Below are 12,986 nucleotides of genomic sequence, written 5' to 3'. Positions count from 1 at the left end.
ACTGGGGCATCGAATCTCTTCAGGACCAAGGGCCTCCCCTCCCACTGATGCCAGATAAAGCCATCCTCTGCTACATATGCAGCTGGAGTCATGGGTCCCTCCAAGTGTACTCTTTAGCTGGTGGTTTAGTCCCTGGGAGCTCTAGGGAGTCTGGTTAGTTGATACTGTTGTTCTTCCTGTGGGGTTGCAAACCCCTTCAGCTCCTTCGGTCCTTCCCCTAACTCCTCCATTGGGGTCTCCATGCTCAGTCTGATGGTTGGCTGCAAGCATCCACATCTGTATTGGTCAGGCTCTGGCAGAGCCTCTCAGGGGCACAGCCATACCAGGCTCCTGTCAGCAAGCCTTTCTTGGCATCAGCACTAGTGTCTGTGTTTATTGTCTGCAGTTTGGATGGATCCCCGGGTGAAGCTGTCTCTGAGTGGCCTTTCCTTCAATCTCTTTGTCCCTGCATTTCCTTAGACAGGAGCAGTTCTGGGTTAATATTTTGGTGATGGGTGGGTGGCTCCATCCCTCTACCAGGGGCGGAGCTTAACCTCTGGATATGATCTCTACAGGTCCTCTCTCCCCTTTATTGGGCATTTCAGCTAATGTCATCCCCATTGGTTCCAGGGAGCCTCTTGCTTTCCTAGCTGCTGCAGACCCTTTTGGTCCCTTGTCTGCGTGGAACAAGTCTCTGGAGCAGATGGGCAAGGAGTTGGCGGGAATTGACAGACAGACTCAACACAAGGGAGTGTGGATCTGAATGTAATTTGTCAAATTGAGCATCAAACTTTTTATACAGAAGAAAATAGGGAAGTTCGGTGACACACTGGCAAGGTACAAAGAGGTTACTGGATTCTTACACAAAACAGAGGAATGTAAACATGGAAGGACTAGCAGGAACCAACTGGGATAAAATTCACTGTTAACAACTGAGATCAAAAACAGCTCCACCTAAGGTCCACTTAATCTTAGAAGCCAGGGGCAAGGGCTTCGCACCCTTACCATAGTTCCTACTCTAGTCTATTGTATAGTCCACCTTCCCCCTAGGCCATTGTAAATACTTGTGTATGGGTGCAACTCAGCTATCTATAGTTCTAAATATCTACTCTGGTTCCTCTTTAGGTCACAAAATTCCTTCTTCCTAAATAATGGTAAATTTCTGTGTAGGGCAGTGATTTAGCTATCCATTCCCAAGGTTGGATCAAAGACTGCCTAGAATCTAACTTAGCTATATGTCAAAAAATCAATCCTTAGGAGCACTTGTAATAAAGCAATATTAAGGGAAAGCACACAGATCCGTTTACCAACTAAAGCAAGGACATTGGAGCATTCTTTATACAGGATGCCACGATTCCAGGAGACTAAGTTTCCATGAACTTTTCGCCTCAGGACATCGCCCAGGTTTTCGGGGCCTATTGCGCTTGTCACTACTGGAGTGGATGTAGCACCTAGCAACTGGGACTTTCTAGTGGCTACCTCCAGTTCCCCATTCCCCCACTGCTACACACCTCCGATCAATTTCCTGACCAATTTATTATTTTAGTATGACTGGAAAGGGCTGAAAGGGTTGAATATATATACCTTGTGTATGTGTATATATATGTATATACACACACACACACATACACACACACATATATATATATACATATATATATATATATATATATATATATATATATATATATATATATATATATATATATATATATATAAGCCCACAGACACCAAAAGAGGTTTTGGATCTTCTGGAAGTGGAGATCCATGGTATGAGCTGTCGTGTGGGTGCTGAGAATCTGATCTAGCTCCTCTAGAAGGACAGGAAGTACCTTAACCACAGATCCATCTGTCTGGCTTTGAACCTTATATTTGTGTATCATTTGAGTATTTGAGAAGTCTCAGCAATATATTAGCATATGTTAAATGGAGGGTTTAGTTTTTTATTGTTTTCATTTCTGTGTGGCTATGCAAGTGTGTGTTTGTGCTGGTGTGTGTCACACACATGCAGGCCAGAGGAAGATATCCGGTGTTCTATTTCTCTGCCTAGTCTTTTGAGTCAGGATCTCTCCATGAACCAGGACCTCACTTTTTTTTTCTCAGAAAACTGGAAGCCATAAAACCACAACAATTCTGCATTCTCCCCTTGTTTGGGGACTAGATTCAGGTTTTCTTGAGTGGTGTCTTCTATGTGGGTGCTGGGATGCTCAGTCTGGCCCTCATTATTGAGCAGCAACTATGTCTAACTTCTGAGCAATCTCTCAAGCCCTGTCATCTTTTTCTTTTAAATATTGATAGTAGAAAATGAAAATTGCTTATGTAGTTCTCATTGTATTAGCACTGGATTGTGCTGTTCTAGACTTACAAAGCCATTACACCAATGATGCCTAGAGAGAATGGGAGTGATAAGTGGGACGGAGAATAAGGAAATCCCAGCCATAAACTTCAACCCCACTTGCTTTAATGTTTGCTTGTCTGGTTTCATGTAGATTCACTTTGTGATGGGGTTTCATGTAACCCAGGAAGCTCAAGACCCTCTGAAGCTGAGGCTGGGCTTTGAGTCTCCGTTAGCTCCAGCTCTGCAGCACAGGATTTCATGTTTGTCTTTTGTACTGTATGTTTTATATTTATTTGTTGATATTTCAATATAGATTAACATAATCATTACATGTTACATATGTTTATTTAGTTGATTTATTTAGGTATACTATTGACCAGTATTCCCAGCCTGATATTTTGGTTATGTTTTTTGAGACAGGGTCTTGCTTTGTACACCATGCAAACATCATATTAACAACACTCCTGCCAAAACTGGAACTTCACTCAAGTGCAGGAATTTCACTCATGTGCAACCACACCCAGCTAAATATTTGAACTCAAGAAACCAATCCCAGATTTCCTGGAAGGACCATGGATCGGTTCATAGAGATGCCAGTTTCTTTGGTTTGATCAAGATTCCACAGTCTGAACACTGCTGGCATGAGAGGAAATTGGATGAATTCCAGGGACATGGGATTTTGCTGCAGAGTCAAATAATTTCAGGAGAAAGAGTTGAACAGCAACAGGGAAATAAGCAAACCAACAAGATATTCCAAGGCTACTGTTAAGCAATTAGCTTTAGGCAGGCTGCCCTGCCCAGAGTGTCCTTGTGACAATTTGACTGAAAAGAAGCTGCAAGAACAGTGTGAAATCTCAGATTTCATAGTCTTTCCCTGAAATTCCAGGAAGATGAGGCTGCTGCATTGTGGCAGGGATTTTTAGCCTAAGGAGGATGGTTGATGTCACTGTTGGAAGAAACAGTGAAAACTGCAGAGACCTTCACTGTGGCCCAGAGCAGACAGGTCTTAAAGCCCCTCACTTTGAACACTGGAGTCTTCTGCTACCACAGCTCAGTCAGCAACAGGGCCAGAGAGTTTGTCTAGGATCTATGGTGAGCTTTAGCATAAGGGAACTGTTCCAGGCTAGCAGAGGGTGCTGATGTTGAAATCTATTATATAACCAACATGTGCAAACAGTCTTCCCAAAGGTGCCCGGGCACTTTTACTTTTGACTGAAGAGTTTTATGTGCAAGTTGAGCACACAGCTGAGCAGTAATGACATGGGTATGTCACAGATGGCAGAAGGGAGGCACAGGGATAGTCGTAGCAACATTGTTTGTAACAGAGCATACTTGGCAGCACTCTAAATGTCTACCAGTGGGAAAGTATACAATTAAATTTAATCTAACCATGATATATGAGCCTGATTAATCATCCTAATATAGAATGTTGGATCACAGTACTACTGGGAGAGTCAAGGCATAGATTCATGCACACAGTAGGCATCCGTGTGTGCACACAGATTCATGCACACAGTAGGCTTCTGTGTGTGCATACAATGTCAGGGAACAGCCATGTGTGAGAATTTATTAATGTTTGGGCTCACAGTGGGCAGGATGGAATGGGAAGTGTTTGAAAAGGGAGTCATGATTTCATACATGTGCTATATGGCTTGACTGATTAACTATTTAGTTTTCTACATATAAATGCATTGGAAGGAATTTGTGTTAAGCATTTGAAAAGTACCCTGAGTACTTTGAAGTATACACACTTCTTATTTGTCAAGTTTTGTTGTTGTTGTTGCTGTTGTGCACTTTATTGGGGTGGTTCAGTCACCCCTTCCTTGGCTATTGAACCCTGAACAAGCTCAGATCCCAGGTCAATGGGACATTTTCATAGGCAAACATGCCCATTTTTCTGAATGTCAACTTCCTGTCACTTTATTCCACAGAAACAATGCACAATTCTCCCCAAGGTTCTGTATGTGAAGAACAAGCACCCCAATATACGTGAGCTGATAGCTATGCCATAGACTCAGCCTCTGACTAACTGAGCTAGAAGCCTTACAATTCTCCATATCTCAAACCAACCTCCAACTATAAAGTCCTGGTTGGGCTGAAACTCATGGTAATCCTCCTGATTCAGCTTCCTGAGTGCTAGGGCTGCAGGTGGGATCCAACATACATTACTTGTCTCATTGCTCATGGACTTGGCTTATGTAGCTCTTCTGGCTTTAACTTTTCAATGCTCCTGTTTCTGCCTCCCTCCTGACCCCCAGGATAGATAGACATCAGGAGAAGTAACAGTGTAACTGAAGAGTGAAGGCTGTGCCTACACAGAGCTGATCTTTGATTTTCCTTGCCATGTACTCATGTTTTCAGGTCTCTCATTTAACCATATTCTGTTGATGCTACTACTAAACTTCAATACAGACCTGGAGAAGAATTATTTCATAGAGGTCAAGAAAGAGGTAATAGGATGGTCATAGTGATGCTGTTGGTAATAGCATTTGGTTGGAAGCAACCTAAGTGTCCAAAAATGGGGGACCAGGGAAGTATACTTGATGTATCCATGATACAAGAAGTGAGCCTAATTGACCAACCTCATATAGACTGATGGCTTTCACAATGCTATAGAGAAAATCAAAGTAAATAATCATGTGTATAAGCATTGCTAGGGAACAGCAGTTTGTGGACATCTTTTAATGTTTGGGTTCTAGGAGGGTGAACTGGGGAATGATAACAGTTGAGAGAGGAGCCATGTTTACACATAACTTTCATGTGATTTGAATGTGTTAGCATATAGACTTGTGTTGTTGCAAAGGACTTTATTCTAAATTTCTTTTTTTTTCAATATATAAGTCTTTTATTCTCCCAGAAAAGCCCAAATTGTACTTGTGATCAGGATCTCGTTTCTGGAGCCAGGAAACTGAGGCCTCCTCACTCTCCAGCCTGCTGCACAGTTCCCTTCCCTGACACATAGATGACATCCAAAAACTTCCTGAGATCCTTGTTTTTAACTGCTGTGGCTTGCTGAATCAGAGCAGCTGAATTTGAAACAAGTTCAACATTTCCTTCAAGGATTAACGCATCCTTCTGGGCTCAAGAGACAGAACAAGCAACACCTGTCCTCATCCGAACCCTGCGGATGGATTTTTCACCCAAGAAATTTCGGATTTCAACCAAAGACCCATTCTCCTGGATAACGACGTTGATGGGGAAGTGAGCATACACAGACCTCATCTTGTAACGGAAGCCCAGCATAACACCCTTGATCATGTTCTGAACATGACTGTAGATGGTTCTGATGGTGGCCGGTTCCTTTCTGTTACCCCACCATTTGTCAACCGGGAGCCTTTTCTTTTTCTTTCCTAGACGACTCAGCTCCACATTGATGTGACTGAAGTCCCTCCACAGAGTTCCCCTGGGGCCCTTCACAATGACTGTGTGCCCCTTCAGAGTGATGTTGACATTGTCTGGAATGTCGACGGTCTGATTGCTGAGAATGATCTTCATCTTCACAGTAGATGGGGCAAAGAGCATTCTAAATTTCAATATAGCACATGAGAAATTTCAAATATGCAAGCTATGCAAGCTACTTGGTTTTGTTTTTTTTTTTCAAGGAGTTTTACTCAATGGAGGGAGGACAAAGAGAAGGAGAGTGAGAAGAAAAGAAGAGAGAGAGAGAGTGGATTAGGTGACCTTTCTTTTGCTAACAGACTAGTCCACATAGGTGGGCCATTTGTCTGGTTAGCATTGTCCATTTGTCTGAGTGTTTATTCCTTTAGTCCAGATTTTTACCTTCAAAGAACTGTACATATTCGCTCCAATAGCTGTGATTCTAAAAGTGGGGGTCAGGAACATAGAACACAACACAACACATGGGAAATGAGAGGCATGCAAGTTCTTATGTTTCACCTCAGTCCAATGGGGCACACATTTTAGGGAATGAGTGTAGGTTGCCCATGGTAATCTAAATTCAATGTAGTTCTGACACAGACTCCTTAGTACATGGAGTGCAGGTTATTTTCATCTTTGTCTTTTCCTTCTTTTTTTTTTTTTTTTTTTTTTTTTTTGAGAAATGGTTTCATCATTCAGGTGTTGTGCAAGGCTGTACAAGATAAACGAAAAAGCAGCTTTAGAATTTGTGGAATGTGGCCCACCCATTATCACAGACACTGTGGGTGTGCCTCAGAGAGGCAGGGCCCAGAGGACTACCCATCCTGAGGACGTCATGCTTCCATGGAGCGTCACTCTGCTTGCTGCCTTTGCAGTCACCATATCCATCCTAATCTATGAGTTGTATGGAAACCATGGGGGCTCCAGCCACTCACTGGGCAGTATCATCAGCAGGCATGGTAATAGTGATTGATCTTTTTCAAGTATTGGTGCTGGAGCAGAGCAATGATTCAACAACTACCTCAGAAAGAACTTAAGAGATGTAGATCGTTAGCAATGACCACCACCCTTAGAAAGAATTTGGAGATGCAGATTGTAAGTGCAGATAGGTTAAGATGTTCTTGCTAGTGGCATTAATGTCAAAAATCTTATGGAATTATTTGAGGTTCTGAAAGACATACCCTTAATATTTGAGCTAGAGGTTTTGGGATTTTGTTTGTTTGTTTGTTTTTGTTTTTTGTTTTTGTTATTTTGGGGTTTTGTTTTGTTTTGTTTTTGAGGCCAGGGAACAAGAACAAAGGCAGCCAAGCTACTACTAGCTGACCCTTCATTCTTGCTAAAGCTGGACTGCTGATCAAGGTGATAATTAATTTTATGCCCATTTGCCCTCAACTTCCTGATATGATTTTGTTAAAAATTGCTTATGAGTAGACGTGCACCCTAAGGATATAAAACAGAAATGGTTGTGTTTATATAAAACTTTAGATTTATAATTCTTTTAAGATTTTTTATTAGATTACTTTTTACAATAAATAATAATATAATTGATCCTTTCTTAGTTACCACAAATTTGCAGCCTGCCTGAAAGAGAAACTGGCTCATAAAACTACTTTGCTTTCTTACATGTTGTTAATCTATAGCAAGTTGCATAGTTCCTATGACATGTTGTTAATCTATAACTAGTTGCATAGTTATGAGTGTATGTGGGTTCTTGAAAATAAGTTTTTTAACAATATTATATGTTTACTTATGTGAAGGTATTGAGGATATGTTTTGCTACATACACTCATTGTGATTGATCACTTAATGAAAAAGGAATGTAATCACATAGTGATTTTTGTACTGCTTGAAAAAAATAAAGCTGTTGGAACTTTGCTCCAGGTACCCAATCACCAGAACATGTGTATATATATGTGTATATGTATGTGTATATATTTGTACATATGTAAGTATGTATTATGTATGTATGTATGTATGTATGTATGTGTATGAGTGAGGTTCTGGAGATTGCTTGTTGGAGTCTTAATTCATCCATCTTGTGTGGTATGTGTGTGTGTGTGTGTGTGTGTGTGTGTGTGTGTACACAATTCCATTTCCCGCCAACCTCAAAGAGTCTCTTGCTGGCTTCCGGGAGTACTTCCCTGGCATGATGGAGTTGAGCTTTGTTCCCTCAGAGACCAGTCTGCTGAATAATCAATTGTCCACTCTACACCTCAGTTTACCGTGTAATGGTAAAACTGGTCTTTGATACCCAGACTAGCATGGAACTTGCTATATCAATCAGTCTGGACTCCAGTTTGGGAATTTCTTGCCACGTTCAAGGAATAGAGGCCTGAACAATCTTCTTTTTTATTTTTTATTAGCTATTTTCTTTATTTACATTTCAAATGTTATCCCCTTTCCTAGTTTCCCCTCCAAAAACCCCCTATTCCTTCCCCTCTCCCCCTGCTCACCAACCCACCCACTCCTGCCCCACCTGGGGATCCATCCCATAAACAACCACCAAAACCAGACCCTATTTTGGATGCCAACAAGTGCTTGCTAACAAGAGCCTTATATAGCTGTTTCCTGAGAGACTCTGCCAGTGCCTGACAAATACAGAAGTGAATGCTCACAGCCATCCATTGGATGGAGCACAAGGTTCCCAATGAAGGAGCTAGAGAAAGAATCCAAGGAACTGAAGAGGTTTGCAGCCCCATAGGAGGAACAACAATGTGAACTAACCAGTACCACCAGAGCTCCCTAGAACTAAACCATCAACAACAACAACAAAAAAAAACACATGGTGGGACTTGTTGCTCCAGTTACATATGTAGCAGAGGATGGCTTAGTCGGTCATCAATGGGAGGAGAGGCCCTTCGTCCTGTACAATCTTAATAGGTATTTCAGCAGAGATGTCTGCTGCTTTTCAAGTCAGAGAATCGGTGGCACAGTCAATCCTCCTCCAACAGGGCAGCAGCAGCTTCACCATTAAATCTGTGAGGCATTATTTGAAGAAATAGACCCACCCACACCTCCCTCACTATCTTGTCTTCCCTCTCTCTCTCTCTGTCTTTGGTAGATTTGTATATAGTTGAGGTCGGTAAGAATGCCTATACGCCCGCCAAATACATTCCACCTGCCTCTGGGGTATTTGTGGCTATGTGCTGGGGCAAAGGACCGTATCCTTAGTCACAGTGTGCTAGTGTGGTGCTCAGCACTAATAACAGCAATAGAACATATGAGAAATCCAGCAGATACCATGTAAGTGGAATTTCTACAAAGGAGTCATGTCCCTGCCCAAAGAGAATGTGACTCAATCCAACCATGGGTCCTACTGCTGCAAAATATAAAAAATGATGAAAAATTAGAGCTTGAATTAGTCATCATCAAAGTAGGTGAGTAGACCTTTCCATGCTATCATCACCATCCCTGTGAGTCATGATATCATAGAAATAGAGGATGCTCACATCTGACTTCTCTAGCTGCAAGCCTTGGGGTGGGATGGGAAGACAATGATTAACAGACTTCACCTGTGAAGGCCAGTGATTTGTTGATTGTGACAAACAGATCTACTATAAAAAATATTTTGCTTTCTGAAATACATTTAAATATAAACATGGCCTGTAGACAATTAGAAACTTAGAACTCTACATGAAACCAGCGGTAGCCCCAAACATTGTCCCACCTACAACAGGACTTCTCTAAGGCCAAGACCCCGAAGCCTGCTCCCTCATCTTCCCTTCCATTTCTGCTTGTCTCCTTCTAGCCCCTAACTCAGAGCTCAGTGGGTGAGTCTAGGAACACTGAACATCAAGGCGGAAGTATAGTGGAAATAGCTCTAATGAACTCAAACCTGTACCCCATTATCTTCTTCCCAGGTGTCTGCCTGGTCCATACTCACCATGGTAGCCTCTCCTGACAGAAAACATACATTGTTATCCTAAAATTAACCATAGTACACTGTGTCATATTTCAGGAGCCATTAGAAAGCATAGATGCCTCTAGACTCCTTTCTGTTTATCTACCAGACAAATTAAACCTGCAGATCCCATGACTTAAGCCCGTTTGGAGAAGGTGAGAAATATAATGTTTTAAGTTACAATAAAAGAAAGGAAACATGATATGAAGTACTTCTAAATTAAGTCTTGCCCTCCCCACTTGCATTTTATTTACTTTGTTTGTTTGTTTATATTTTAAAATCTTACTCCTCTCTTCTTAATTGTCTTAGTAACTAAGATAGAAGTCTATTTTCTGAATTATCAGTGATTATCTCTCACAGACACAACTTGGGACATTTAAAGAACACAGGAGATTCTAAGCTGTTCCTGTTTAAGAGAATGCTCCCCAGTGTGTGGTAGGAATGAGTACTATATGAACAATGACTAGGCCTATAAACAGTGAGAGGGCCACCCTCTCCACTGCTGCTGGCAAATTAGAACATGACATGAACTGACACAGAGAAAATATAACAGCATGGTCAGGTGACATTCTTTCTTCTGCAGTCTTAGGATGATGGCCCCTCAATGGGCAACTGGAAGTTAACTGTCTTTGATGATGTAGACATTGTCCGCAGCTTGGGGTTGGGCTGTACTTTGAAAAACTTCATTCTGAAATCCATGGAAGACAAATAGCTGAACAGAGAGTTGTTGGGAAAGGAACAAAAAGGTCACTTTTCAGATCTGAGCAGATTTTTCTCATTCATGAGTCAGCATGACTGGATATTTGAGACTTACAGAAACCCCATTCGCCACAAAACTGTAACAGTAAATGAACAATACCATGCCCAGATGTGCCATTAAGTCATAGAAAATTTTTCTTAATAAACATCAGACAAACAAAAAAAAAATCAAAAAAGGAAAACAGTTCATATTGGCATCCATTCACATACTCATGTAAAGGAACACAAAAATGGCAAGTTTAAAAGACAGATATCTAACACCAAACAGAGCTACCTAATCAGGATGTGCATTTTGGAACTGGGCTAAGAACTGAATGTCTCCTGTATTTTCAGCTTAGAACTGTTACCCTAAGGTTAGGAGGGCCTAGTGACCCATGCTATATACCCCTGGAACTCAAGAAAATGTAGAAGCAGAGAACCAGCTCCACAGGTTGTCCTCTGTCCTTCCTGTGCCATGGAACCTGTGTCAATTCACACACATGCAACACTGCAACTACCACCAAAACCAATTCCCAACACAGGAATAAGTCAATTCTTTCTAAAGAAAAATTGGTTTCGTAATCTGCATAGCATTTGCATACTCTCAACACTAACATGGAGTGGGAAAATGGGTGCAGCAACAAACATTGCCTTTCTACAGGGGCTGGTTGTCTTGGAAACAACTGCAAAGATGACATGCATGGTACACATTTACATACAGCATGTGCACAAAACATCAGGTGGCTATAGGGAAAAGAAGTGGTTTCAAGAGAAAAGAGCCCGGGTTTGTGGCCCAGCCTTTACCATCAGCTGTGGGAGGTTTTTACTCCAGAGAGTCATGGTGGACTGATATTTGAGCTTCTAGAGCTCACAGAGGAGCAAATGTTTTGACATAGTAGATTTTGTCATCTCTATAGTGGCCATTGCTGCTACTGAAATATGAGCATCACCATTCAGCCCCAGGAAGAACAGCTGTGCTGAGAATTACAAAGAAGTTCAGACAAAACTTTTCTGGGGCTTGGGTCAGTATCATGTGTACAGGGATGGAAACAACGTAGGGTCAGAAAGCTCAGATGGTGCAATGTGACAACTGACAGGGAGTGGTCTTCGGGTGATTATTTCATCTCATGTTTGTATTTTTATAGGTTTTATTTTTCTTTTTTCCTCCTTTTTGAAGGAAAGAGAGAAAAGAATGTTGGGTGGGTAGGGAGCCAGTGTGATCTGAGAGGAGCTATTGGACAGGAAGAAACATGACCAAAATATATTATATGAGAAACACTGACCAAAAATGTTTGTTTGTTTGTTTGTTTTAAAGGAGGAGAGAGAGAAGGAGAAAAGGAACAAAAAGAAAGAAACCAGGAGAAATCTTCAAGACTGCACGTTCCAAAGCAACTGACACAACCCGGGACAGCTTACCTTTCTAGACTCTTCTTTTTTCTGTGTCTGCACTCTAAAATGGGGTGGGGGGAAGTTGGGAGGAGTTGAAAGGAAAAAATGAACATGCCATCAAAAACATTCACGATATTTTCTTTTAATCAAGGGCATTGTGTCTATTTTTAACTGAACTGTCCACTGATAACCATGAACTCTACAGGGCATGTCTTCTCTGTAGTCATGGCTGCATGCATACACCTACATAGCATTCCTAACATGCAAGAGCGACATTGGTAAATAATCTCTCTCTAAAGAAAAATGAAGAAATCTGGTTTTTTAAATTGGCTGGTGGAAAATAAGTTAACATGGACTCTCCAAGTGACCTGAGACACAAGGTTTTACTAGTGGTCTCATTTATCAGGAATCCTATTAAAAATTCCACTAAGATAACACACTATATTGACTTTGGCTCCTTCCATATGTAATTCGGAATGTGTGTGCTACCACCAACGTCTCACCCTCCCCTTCCTGTCAAAGACATTGAAACTCCCAGGAACCACCCTTTCTCTGGGGAGAATAAAAACCTTGGACTAAGAAAAGGAACATATTTGTAGTATTTTATGCAATTTCTATTTTCCCTTTTAGACATTATCTTACTTGTGTAGTCTAAAATAGCCATGAACTGTGTGATCCTTCTGTCTCAGCAGACTGAATCCTGGGATGATAATAGGCTCACATCACCAGGGCCAGCTTAAATAACCGATATGAACAACCAAGTTCTAAATGTTAGGGGGAAACATCCTAAAATATGACAGGCATATTCTCATTTTCAAATTTTTGCCCAGTCATGTGAAACAGGTCAGGAATGATCTCGTGTGAGGCATCTCAGAAGGTTGATGGTTCCCACTCTTACCCAGAGAATAGGCTGCACAGACAGAAATGCTGTGTACACTCCCACAAGCCCTGCAGGGTAGGGCCATGCAGGCCTGGGTGCCACCCTCAAAGATCTCTGTCTCCGTGTTAGTCATGCAGTTTCCCACCCAGCGTCTAATGTGCCTCCTCTATTAAATCTGTTCCAGAACATTCATCAGTATCATCCAGGGGCCAAAACCACATCCAACGGCTAAGATAGAACAGACCATAGGTCTTATCATGGTCCCTTTTGTTCCAGATCACGATCTTGTACAACAAATTCTTATACCATAGCATTTAATTCTTTTCCTCTTAAAAAATTCTGTGACTCTCTCTCTCTCTCTCTCTCTCTCTCTCTCTCTCTCT

At 41.5% G+C, this 12,986-nt stretch overlaps 1 pseudogene; it reads right to left on the bottom strand.

Moving 5' to 3' along the window:
* Window positions 1-5,236: 5,236 nt before the first annotated feature.
* Window positions 5,237-5,812, bottom strand: LOC110305916 (annotated as a pseudogene).
* Between the last annotated feature and the right edge of the window lie 7,174 nt (window positions 5,813-12,986).

Source organism: Mus caroli, chromosome 11, assembly GCF_900094665.2.
Source record: "Mus caroli chromosome 11, CAROLI_EIJ_v1.1, whole genome shotgun sequence".
Lineage (NCBI taxonomy): Eukaryota > Metazoa > Chordata > Mammalia > Rodentia > Muridae > Mus > Mus caroli.
The sequence above is the reverse complement of the archived record's forward strand: the minus strand, read 5'-3'. Positions and strand labels throughout refer to the sequence as shown.